A 10263-nucleotide genomic window follows, 5' to 3' on the forward strand; every position below is an offset into this window, starting at 1 on the left:
GGGAACTTCAAGATGTTTTTGTCTGAAGACCGTAAGTTCCTCTGTGGGACATACCAGGAGAGGCGGTCCCGTATGCAGAATTGAAACATGTTAAACACATGGGGGGTTAAATGGTGCTTGTTAAATTAAGAATTCCAAATTAGTTGAATGTCACCAGATCTCCATGGAAATGACTTCTTCAAAGTAATTTGATGATGATGATGATGATGATGATATATTATCTCAAATATCGCATGTGGACCCATTACTATCTGCCCACTGTTGGAGGGTGTGCAACACAGATTGCTATGCCATAGTTCTTTGCTGGAGTCACTTGTGCTGGAAATATGCTCATTTCAACTTGTGGTTTCTCCTCCCCCCACCTCAGTACGTTATACACTCTAACAAGAAATCAGCTGAGATGGCTCCTTGCGCTGTCAATGTCAACATTTTACACAGCATTTAGATGTTGCTGTTTCCAAGCAATCTGTCAGCAAGCAACCTTGCAAAATCCAAAGTGTCAACAAAATAATAGAAAAAGGCTTTCTGAATAATAGCTTGAGGAAATCAAATCAAAAATTCCTCATAGACTAATGCTAGGGGAACACCAGCAGGGACCTCACATCTATAAACTCTGGAGCGATCGTGAGGGTGAATTTAATAGCAAACAATGGCCTCACAAAAGTGTAAAATTATCCCACAGTGCTGCTAACTACCTGACAGGTGATAAACTGGAATTCATTTGTTTTGAGAAAATATTTTGTGATCTTAAATGTATGGCAGATTGGGTCACATACATTATGACATAACCAAAAACAATCAAGTACTGTCCCCTTCCCATTTTAGCAATGGCTAGCACCTTCAATATATGCCAAAGATGTTCTCTTATACAAAGAAAGACATGTTCTATAGTCAAAATCACTGTGCACCAAACAGAGGAGGTAAGACTGGGGATAACCTGTAGCAACCCCTACGGAGTACCTAGGGCAAGCTGTGCTTTGAGGCTTAGAAAGTAATTCGGGGCTCACTTGGACCCTTCCCCATTCCCTCAGTGCAGGGTGACCTGAGGCGAGAAAAATCCAGCTCAGTTTCTCATTAGGGCCAACGCAGATGTGACATGAAATGTGCCTTGGCATTTAATGCACACATTTGGGTTTGTTTCTTTTTCAAATGCACATAGCATATGCCAGGGAGGACTAATCATTACTGACACCAGAGCAGGCAAGGAGAGCGAGTTTAACTCTCTCGTAACCTATAGTTAGGATTTGCTGCTCAGAAGCAGCTCTGTGTGCTGGACGGAAAGAGCCTATCGGTGCTCTTCAGCATTGAGTCATGCAAGTGGTCCTATCCCTGCTTGCTAAATCCCTCACAAGATGGAGAGTGGAGAAAAGCCCATGAGCTTCATTGCCCACTGCTGTCCCTGTTGTCCTCCATGAATTGGAGTGATAACATCTGTAACAGGAAGGAATGGATGACTCTGTCAATGTCAGTTTGCTTCTAAGTTTTTTAATATTAAATATTCAAAATAAATATTGAAGATTTGAATATTAAAGTTCTCCTCATTTCTGCATTGTAATTGATTGATTGATTTTTAATCCCCATGAAAATTCACCAGTATTTTAGTGCAAATTTATCCCAATAAATACATTTCTATATGCATTTTTCACTCACGTGCAGATTTTTGCATGGGATTTCCCTTAATGTAATGCATCTTTGTATGTCATTTTTACTCATATATTAATTTTTTGCACATTGTCTTCCTTCTTTTTTAAATACATGCTGGTTGAAGAACTGAGTCACAAAATTCGGAGAAATGTGAATTTTGAAGGAAAACTGTTTCAGTCTGCATGTTGATTTGATATGTGTAAATTAGGTACCTTCTCACAACCTACAGACAATGTCAAATTCTCTGCCCCAGACCTGGTAGAAAGAGCCTTTTCTACTCATGTAAGCTTCCCATGCAAATTACAGCCCTGGTTTGGGATGCCTGAATGATGGGCTAGCATGATAACAGATGTAATCAAAGGCCCTGGACTTGTTCCATGTGACTGCATTTTTAGAGATACTCAAGGCACTCCACAAGGTAACACTAGCAAATTTCTGAATTGGGCTCAAGGCTTGTGAATTAACTAGAGGGGAAGGAGCCCCTCACCCAGCATATCATGAAGCTTAAGGAACTAGGTGGAGGGAGAAAGGCTGCAAGGAATCATTAACTTTGTAATTTGGCTGCATTTCTGTGAACAGAAAAGGAGGGTTAATTTTTCTTTTCCAGCAAGGCATCAAATTTACTTTACACCCTGGGTGATTTACAAATTCATTAGCAGAAGCCAATGGTGTTAGTTACAGTGATGTAAAACTGCAATAAGGTTCCTCGTGAATGTGTGCTGTAAAATGGACAGCATAATGATGATTTAGAAAAGTATGGGACTTTTGTGCACCTAAGAACAACAGTCACTAGTCTTAAAGCGACACTGATAAACGTTTCATCAGTTTATCATTCAAGTTAATTAATCTTGAGTCTCAGGACTTATTTATTTAGTTTTCTCTGCAACCAAAGACTTTCGCCATCTACAGCTGTACCAAGTATTCACTTCCATATGTTTTCAGGGGCAAAATAGTGGTTTCAGAGGAGTCCAGCCCCATAAACCCCTCCATCCTGCTTTTGTGGCTTTTGGCAGGTGTTTGGAGTGGTGTGCTCTTCACCAACACCCTGTACAGTCATACCTTGGTTGTCGAATGCCTTGGTAATTGTACGTTTTAGCTCCCAAATGCCACAAACCTGGAAGTGAGTGTTCCGGTTTGCAAATGTTCTTTGGAATCCGATTGTCCGACACTGCTTCCGATTCAGTGCAGAAAGCTTGGTTTTCGAACATTTTTGGAAGTTGAACGGATTCCGTTCGAGAACGAAGGTACAACTGTATTGCCATGTTTTCTCTGATTTCTCCCTCACTGAGTGATAACTGTAATATCAGGCATTGCAGACACAGTGACATGCCAGCAGCCCAGTGCAGCTAGTCTCATTGGTTTATGTGTGAGCAAATGACTCTCAGTGCTTCCTGTGCAACGCCTCTAGACCTCCTGCACCACCCCTGATTGGTCCTGATTATTTTTGTTGCTACCTTGCTACAACAGGCATGGTAGAAGCAGCAACCTCCTGTAAGTGGGCTACCAACAGTGTCTCTGTCCTTTTCTCCTCATAGTGGACATGGTGACATCATGACTCCACACTGACAATCAATGTGATGACATTGCTGAAGGCAAATCAGACACTCATGTTGCTCTCGCTCTGAAAGTAACACACTGTTGATGGTCTGTGTCTACATTATCAATGCTGTGATTTGAACAAGGAAGATTGTCATTGCCTTGGCAACAAAGATGTGTTCTCTCTCCCCTCCCTACCCCACAACAGCCCCCTTGTGAGTATCTGTGCACCCTTTGACATAGGATCACAAAAATCACTAAAAGCAGAGTAGGTGGGTGAGATTCCAATTGGCTGAGAGGGTTTGTGAAATGCACACACACAAACACTTCACCTCAGTGCCAGCATAAACCGACTTAAATTTATATATAGCAGGAGAGATAACAGAGAGTAGATAGGTATGGTTAAGGATATTCAAAAAGCATGAAACATTTTCAAACAAAGTAAGTACACTGATTTTTCTATTTCCCCCCAGAATGTCATGAGTACTTTCTCAGACCACTTCTAATTCTCCTTAGGCTGATAAGCATCAAGCTAGTTCCCAGTCTGAGCACATTCAATTTCGTGAAGGTGAGAAAGCGGATTTTATTCAGCTCTGGCCAGCAGCCAAATTAATTCCTTATCTGCCCCCCATCCCCCTCCCCAAATCTTGTTCAATGGACTACCACTTTAAAAATAATAACCTTGGGTTTGCTTGCTTTTTTCGGTTCTTGGCCACCAACCATCATGTCTTGTGAAGATCTCTGAAGGTTTCTTACAACGTGGAGTTTCACATTGTGTATGTGGCCTTAGCCTACTATCGGCTGAAAGCAGCAAATGAAACTCTTGGGACCTAGACATCTCAGTGAAGCTGCTTAGTCAACTAATCGTGTAGGGAAAGGAGGCTGTTGATATGGTAGATTAACTTCCAGACCACCTCTTGAGACTTGCAGGCAAAAGGAGAGACTAGCTTCATCTGCCTGATAAAAATTACCCAACTATTCCCAGGCACATGAATGTATAATAGGCCAGGAGTTTAGAATAGTTCAGAATTCATGAGAACCTGACACTGCATTTACTAATGGAGATGATTTATAGTCACAGCCCTTTAGGTCTTGAAAGTGCAGTTTGTAATAATGTATGTTCTTAGAACATGCCCTCTACTCCTCAAATCAATCCAAATGTCCAATCCAATCCAGATATGAAGGGCGCTTCCAGACTGTCACTGTTTGAAGTTCACATACCAGCAAATGCAGGTTGTGCAATTCTAGTTGATTTGGGAGATCTTGTGCAACAAACACACTTTCCTAAAGCATCAGATTTTTTTGTGGTAAGGAAAAGCAATGAGAAAAGACACTGGAAAGTGTGGGGCAACACTGGCTTTGATGCAACATCATCTAACCTCCCCACCAACAAATCAGAAGGAATGCTCAATAAACAGGTCATCTGGGAGTGCTCAAAACGCTTAAAATCCAATACAGCAGTAGTTTATACTTCCCAAATTGATGATTCTGTGAACCTCATCATCAGATGGTGTCACTAACATCACCAACCCAGCCATTCCTCAATTGTCATTTCTGCCTTTCCCACAACTGGTGAAAGAAGCTAACAGCAGTGCAAACCATAAATGCCAGGTCTAGGGGGCTCTGGGTGCTAAGCAGCCATAAAAACAACGCTGAGCTCCAGCATGACTTCTGATTACCAGAAGTCATGTCAGAGCCCTGACACGGCCTCCCAGATGACGCCAAAGGCCCTGCCAGGGCTCCAAGCACAACTTCTAGTAGAAACCGGAAGTCACGTTAGAGGTCTTGGATGTAATCTCTGAGACCCCATGAGGCCTTGGAAGAGCCACCACCCTGCCGATACACTGTGATGTCATGACGTCATGACATCATGTTGCATCACAGGCACCATTGGGCACTCATAACCTGGAGCCCAAGTCCGTGCTTCTGGTGCAAACACAGCACAGAATAACAAAAGGCAGTCAAATTGCACTAAAATATTACATAAAAACATTAGAACAAGGCACTTAAACATCAATAAAGCAATAAAGCAACAGGTAAAAGCCAATAATACAATTTATTGAAATCAGCTGATATGCCAACAGCCTTTCTAAGTGAAAATTTCTTTTCCTTCTGAAAAAGAGTTCAAAATGGAGCTAGCTGAGCCTCCCTTGGCAGGGATATTCAGAGCCTGTGAGCAGCCACCAAGAAGGCTCTTACCTGAGATGACCAGCATTTTTGCTGGTAATCTAACTGTGGCTATGTGCAAGCACACCTACCGTATCTCTCTACAAATCCTGTGTGCAGAACCCATTTTGCTTATTCGTTTAAATGCTTATACTTCACATCTCACCCCTTTATTTGTGTACATGACATTAGCCAGAGATGCATTTGGAAATTCCTTCCTGGGGGGTATATATATGTCATTTTGATTGATCCATTTTGATTATCAAATGCAGTCTCCCTCTCCATGGCAGCTGTGAATACTATAATTATTATTAATAATAATTTTATTATTTATACTCCACCCAACTGGGTTTCCCCAGCCACTCTGGGAGGCTTCCAGCACATACAGAAACATACTAGGGTTGGGTGAAAATGCCCTCCCAAAATTTGCCACAGTATTTATTTTGAAGGCTTGTGATTTGCAAGTTTATTTTGTTGTGCTAGGGTTTAATAACTTGTTTTAGCTCCATATTAATCTCTAAAGATTTTTTTGAGCTGTATTCATAGCTTTCTCAGGCAGGCAGTCGTGGAGTCCTTAGCCTCCAGTAATGTGAAATGATTAAACCTGTAATGAGTGATTACCTTAATATAAACCGCTTTGGCACATATTAATTTGGGCATCCATGAAGCATAGATAAAACTATAAAAACTTCAGGATCTTCCTCCAAGTGGGCTAAGGGAAGCACTGAAATGAACTACCATCGTGCTGTCAGAAGTAGGTAATTTGTGGCAAATTTATGTAGGAAGTGGGTGGGTGCCAACCCAGAATCACTAACTGCACACGAGAATTTATAATTTCTTAATACCAACCTGGAAATCGCCCTCTGTAGACCATTTGAGGTTTTTTGACTTCTTCAGCATTTTACAGACAGCAATAGCCATGGTGGGAGAAAGAAAGCATGGCTATTATTATTACTGCAGAACTGAGAGAAGTAAAAAATAACCCCTTTGTCCCACTGTTCGCAATTTAAAACGTTGAGGTCTGAAAAGCAAGCCCTTAAATCCTTAAATCCCACCCACTTACTTTTAGGTAAGCCTGTAGTATTGTATTGGGAATTCAATAGGGTCATACCAAGTTCGTTTATTAGCAAGGACTGCCATTTAACTGTGCAGCAAGAGTTTGCCATTATGTTTTTATTACACCAGAGGGTTGGCCTATTTTTGAAAAATGTCAGTCACTGGGGTTTAATTGGATGTCTGGCACTAGTTTAATTTGCAAAATCACTGTTTATTAAGAAGAGAGCCTTCAAGACAGCTGGAAAGCCTATAGCTGAAAAATACATACACCACTATTTGATTACTATGCATTTCTGGGTGCTGTGCTTTTGTGGTGCGGACATGCTGTCAATTTTAACAGATAGTTGCTTGCTTTTTAAAAAAGTAAGAGCAAGGCCAACAAAATAATATAGCTATACCTCTCAGGGCCAGCTAATATATCATGTTTGTTTGTTTGTTTTTCCATGCAGCTAGTCCTCACCTTAAATCATAGATTTGATGCATCATGAACAAGGAATTTAGCCAGCCTGATTGCTGCAGTTTGGCCAATATCATTGCTAGCTTCCATTTCCCTAAGACCCAAATTCTGTTGATGGAGCCAGCAAAAGCTAGCAAAGCAGATCATTTTGGTGTGCTCCTGACTGCTTCAAATGGTAGGAGCACTTCTGTCTTTTTTTCTCTGATCTGTTTTTTTCAGGGAATGTTTTAAGCTGTTCGTCTTCTTCATTTCCTGAATAACCCCACTTGAAATGTCAATCCTTTTACTAAGCCAAAGATTTCCCAGTCACAGGTGAATGACATCATTCATCACTTCTCTAGTCCAGACTGGCTGTTCACAAACTCTCCCTAGCACAGCTTCTCCGCAGATATAGGTCTGTGTAATCAGGGTGGTGGTGCACCATCTTCTGTCTCCAAATCTAGGAGAGTTGTGTACAGCTATTAACCAAATGAAGAACAACAAAGCCAGTGGATCTGATGGGATACCTGCTGAAGTCTTCAAAGTGGGCAGAATTGAATTTACACAACAACTTCACAAGCTCATCAGAAAAATATGGGAGAGAGAGGAGATCCCAGCAGACTTTAGGGATGCCAAAATTATCAATCTCTTTTGGAAAAGGGTGATAGAACATATAGCGGAAACTATCGAGGCATCTCCTTATTAGTTGTGGCCGGCAAAATTGTTGCAAGGATGTTAGCAAACCATCTCCTAACAATATCCGAGGCTACCCTTCCTGAATCCCAAAATGGTTTTCAACCTTCCAGGGGGACAGTGGACATGATTTTCACTGCTCAACAGCTTCAAGAAAAATGCATAGAGCAAAACCAACCCCTGTTTATGGCGTTTGTTGACCTAAGGCCTTCGACACTGTAAATTCTAATGCCCTGTGGACTGTCCTTCTGAAAATTGGCTGCCCAGATAAATTTGTGAACATCCTTTGGCTCTTCCATGATAATATGACAGTAACAATCACAGGTAACAGTGGCTCTCAAAGCGAACCATTCACAGTGGGATCAGGTGTTAAACAGGGTTGTGTTATTGCCTCAGCTCTATTCATTATTTTCACTGCCATGATCCTACACTTTGTCGAAGGGAAACTCCCCACCGGAGTGGAAATCATATATCGAACAGATGCTCTTCAATCTGAGCAGGCTGAAAGCAAAGGGTAAGGTTACTGTATCTTCCGCCATAGTGCTTCAGTATGCTGATGACAACATAATGTGTGCACACTCAGAGGATGAGCTCCAAACCATCCTAAATGTCTTCACAGAAGCTTAAGAAAAGCTTGGCCTATTGCTCAACATCCAAAAAACCAAAGTCCTGCACCAACAAGTACAAAACAACCCCTCTGCAGCGCCACAAATTCAACTCAATGGTGCAACGCTGGAAAATGTTGATCACTTCTCCTACCACAAGGGCCAACATTGATGCCGAAATCCAGCATCGCTTGAGCTCTGTGAGTGTGGCTTTCTCCCAATTGAAGTGCAGAGTGTTTGAGGACCAGGACATTCACAGGGAAACCAAAATGCTTGTTTACAAAGCTATTGTACTACCAACCGTACTGTATGCTTGTGAAACATGGACAACTTATAAACGCCATCTCCAACTCTTCAAAAGATTCCATCAATGGTGTCTCTGAAAATTTTTACACATCACTTGGGAAGACAGGCAAACTAATGCCAGTGTACTAGAAGAAGCAAAGATCACCAGTGTTGAAGCAATGATGTTTCAATATCAACTTCGTTGGACTGGACATGTTGTGCGGATGACTGATTATTGTCTTCCAAAGCAAGTACTCTATTCTGAACTTAAAAATGGAAAGTGTAATGCGGGAGGTCAACAAAAGAGGTTTAAAATCTCTCTCAAGGTAAATCTAAAAAAAGTAGTATAAACACTGACAACTGGGAAACACTGGCCTCTGAGTGATCTAGCTGGAGAACAGCCTTTACCGAAGATGTCATGGACGTTGAAGACGCTCGAACTCAGGACAATAGGAAGAAACGTGCTAAGAGGAAGACACGTTTGGCAAACCCTCACCGTGATCAACTCCCACCCAGAAACCTATGTCCCCACTGTGGAAGGATATGTGGATCCAGAATTGGCCTCCACAGTCACTTATGGACTCACTTTTACAACTGTGTTCATGGAAGACAATCTGACTCGACTATGAGTGATCACCAAAGAAGAAGAAGAGCTCCATCTTTTGTGTTATGTTATGTATTTTGTGCTTTTAGGTTGTGTTTATGTTGCATACTGCCTGAGCTTCAGATGAAGTGCAGTATATAAATAATCATAATCTACTAGACTACAGATAAGGCTTTCACTGTTAAAGAATGGGATCTAGTTTCTGGGATAGCTAGGTTTGCAGGTTGCCTTGGGAATTGCTTTATAAGAACATGTTTTCTTGCTCATGCTTCTTTTATGTTCTCTAACAACAGGTCCCCAAGCCATGATGGAGACTGGGGGTTGGCCTCTTTTTAAAGCATGGAATATACGCCTAGAAAACCTTGCAATTGTGCAAGAATGAACCTTGGCCCTTTTTTTTTTACCATGTTGAGACAAAGAAAGCTGGTTTCTGAGCCACATTCAAAACTGTTTGCTTGTCTATATGTGTGAATGCCCTATGATTTTGATAACCTATCCACAAACCTTTTTCTTCTATTTTACTGCACCACTGGATTTGCTAACTAATCCTCTAAGCCTTATTTAAATCCTCTAAGGCTATGCTTCGCTACTTTGCAGTGCCACATACTACAAATATGTGTGTGTGTACATACACACACACATGCCTGATTTAGGAATTGCCTATGGGGTTTTTTGTGGGGAGAGGTCTGGCAAATTCTGCCAATGTCTGCCCTCCAGCCAGCCAGCTTGTAGTGTCGCTGCTGCTTTTGGTACTGCAGAGAATTCTGTTTAACTTTAAACAGCGTTTGTTGCTGCAGAAACACAGCCTGAAGCAGCAGCAGTGGTGCTCCTACACCGCTCTCCAAAATGTGGGTTCATACCTCACTCTGAGGAAGGGACAGCAGAGAATGCCTGCATTGCTATGGTATTGCTCTAACACTGTTGATTGTACAACATTCTCAGTTTAACATAGTTAAACTTTGAACAGTATTTGCCACTGTTGCAGGAATGGGACAGTGGTGCAGCTGGTGTTCTCTGGTGGAATCTACAAACATATTAAAAAATGCTGTGAAAATGCTTTAAAAAATGTTTTGAAAAATACATTGGATTTGTCATAGCTCACTCTCACCATCTAGTGTCATATTTGTATATTGGACTCTATAACACATTTAAAACGTTTTATTTGCTGAGTCCTCTGTGGCAACATCAAAGGGGACAGTTTGCGTTTGTGTTGCCACTCCCAAGGCAGCAGTAAATAC

General features: G+C 41.5%; 1 long non-coding RNA gene across 1 annotated transcript; it reads left to right on the forward strand.

Moving 5' to 3' along the window:
• Positions 1-3241: 3241 nt before the first annotated feature.
• On the forward strand, positions 3242-9405 carry LOC310756257. The gene is made up of 4 exons (XR_014544778.1): positions 3242-3395; positions 5302-5403; positions 6852-7034; positions 9319-9405. It is a non-coding gene; the product is annotated as an uncharacterized lncRNA (long non-coding RNA).
• The last annotated feature ends 858 nt before the right edge of the window (positions 9406-10263 follow it).

Source organism: Podarcis filfolensis (genome assembly GCF_964270895.1).
Source record: "Podarcis filfolensis genome assembly, chromosome: 2".
Lineage (NCBI taxonomy): Eukaryota > Metazoa > Chordata > Lepidosauria > Squamata > Lacertidae > Podarcis > Podarcis filfolensis.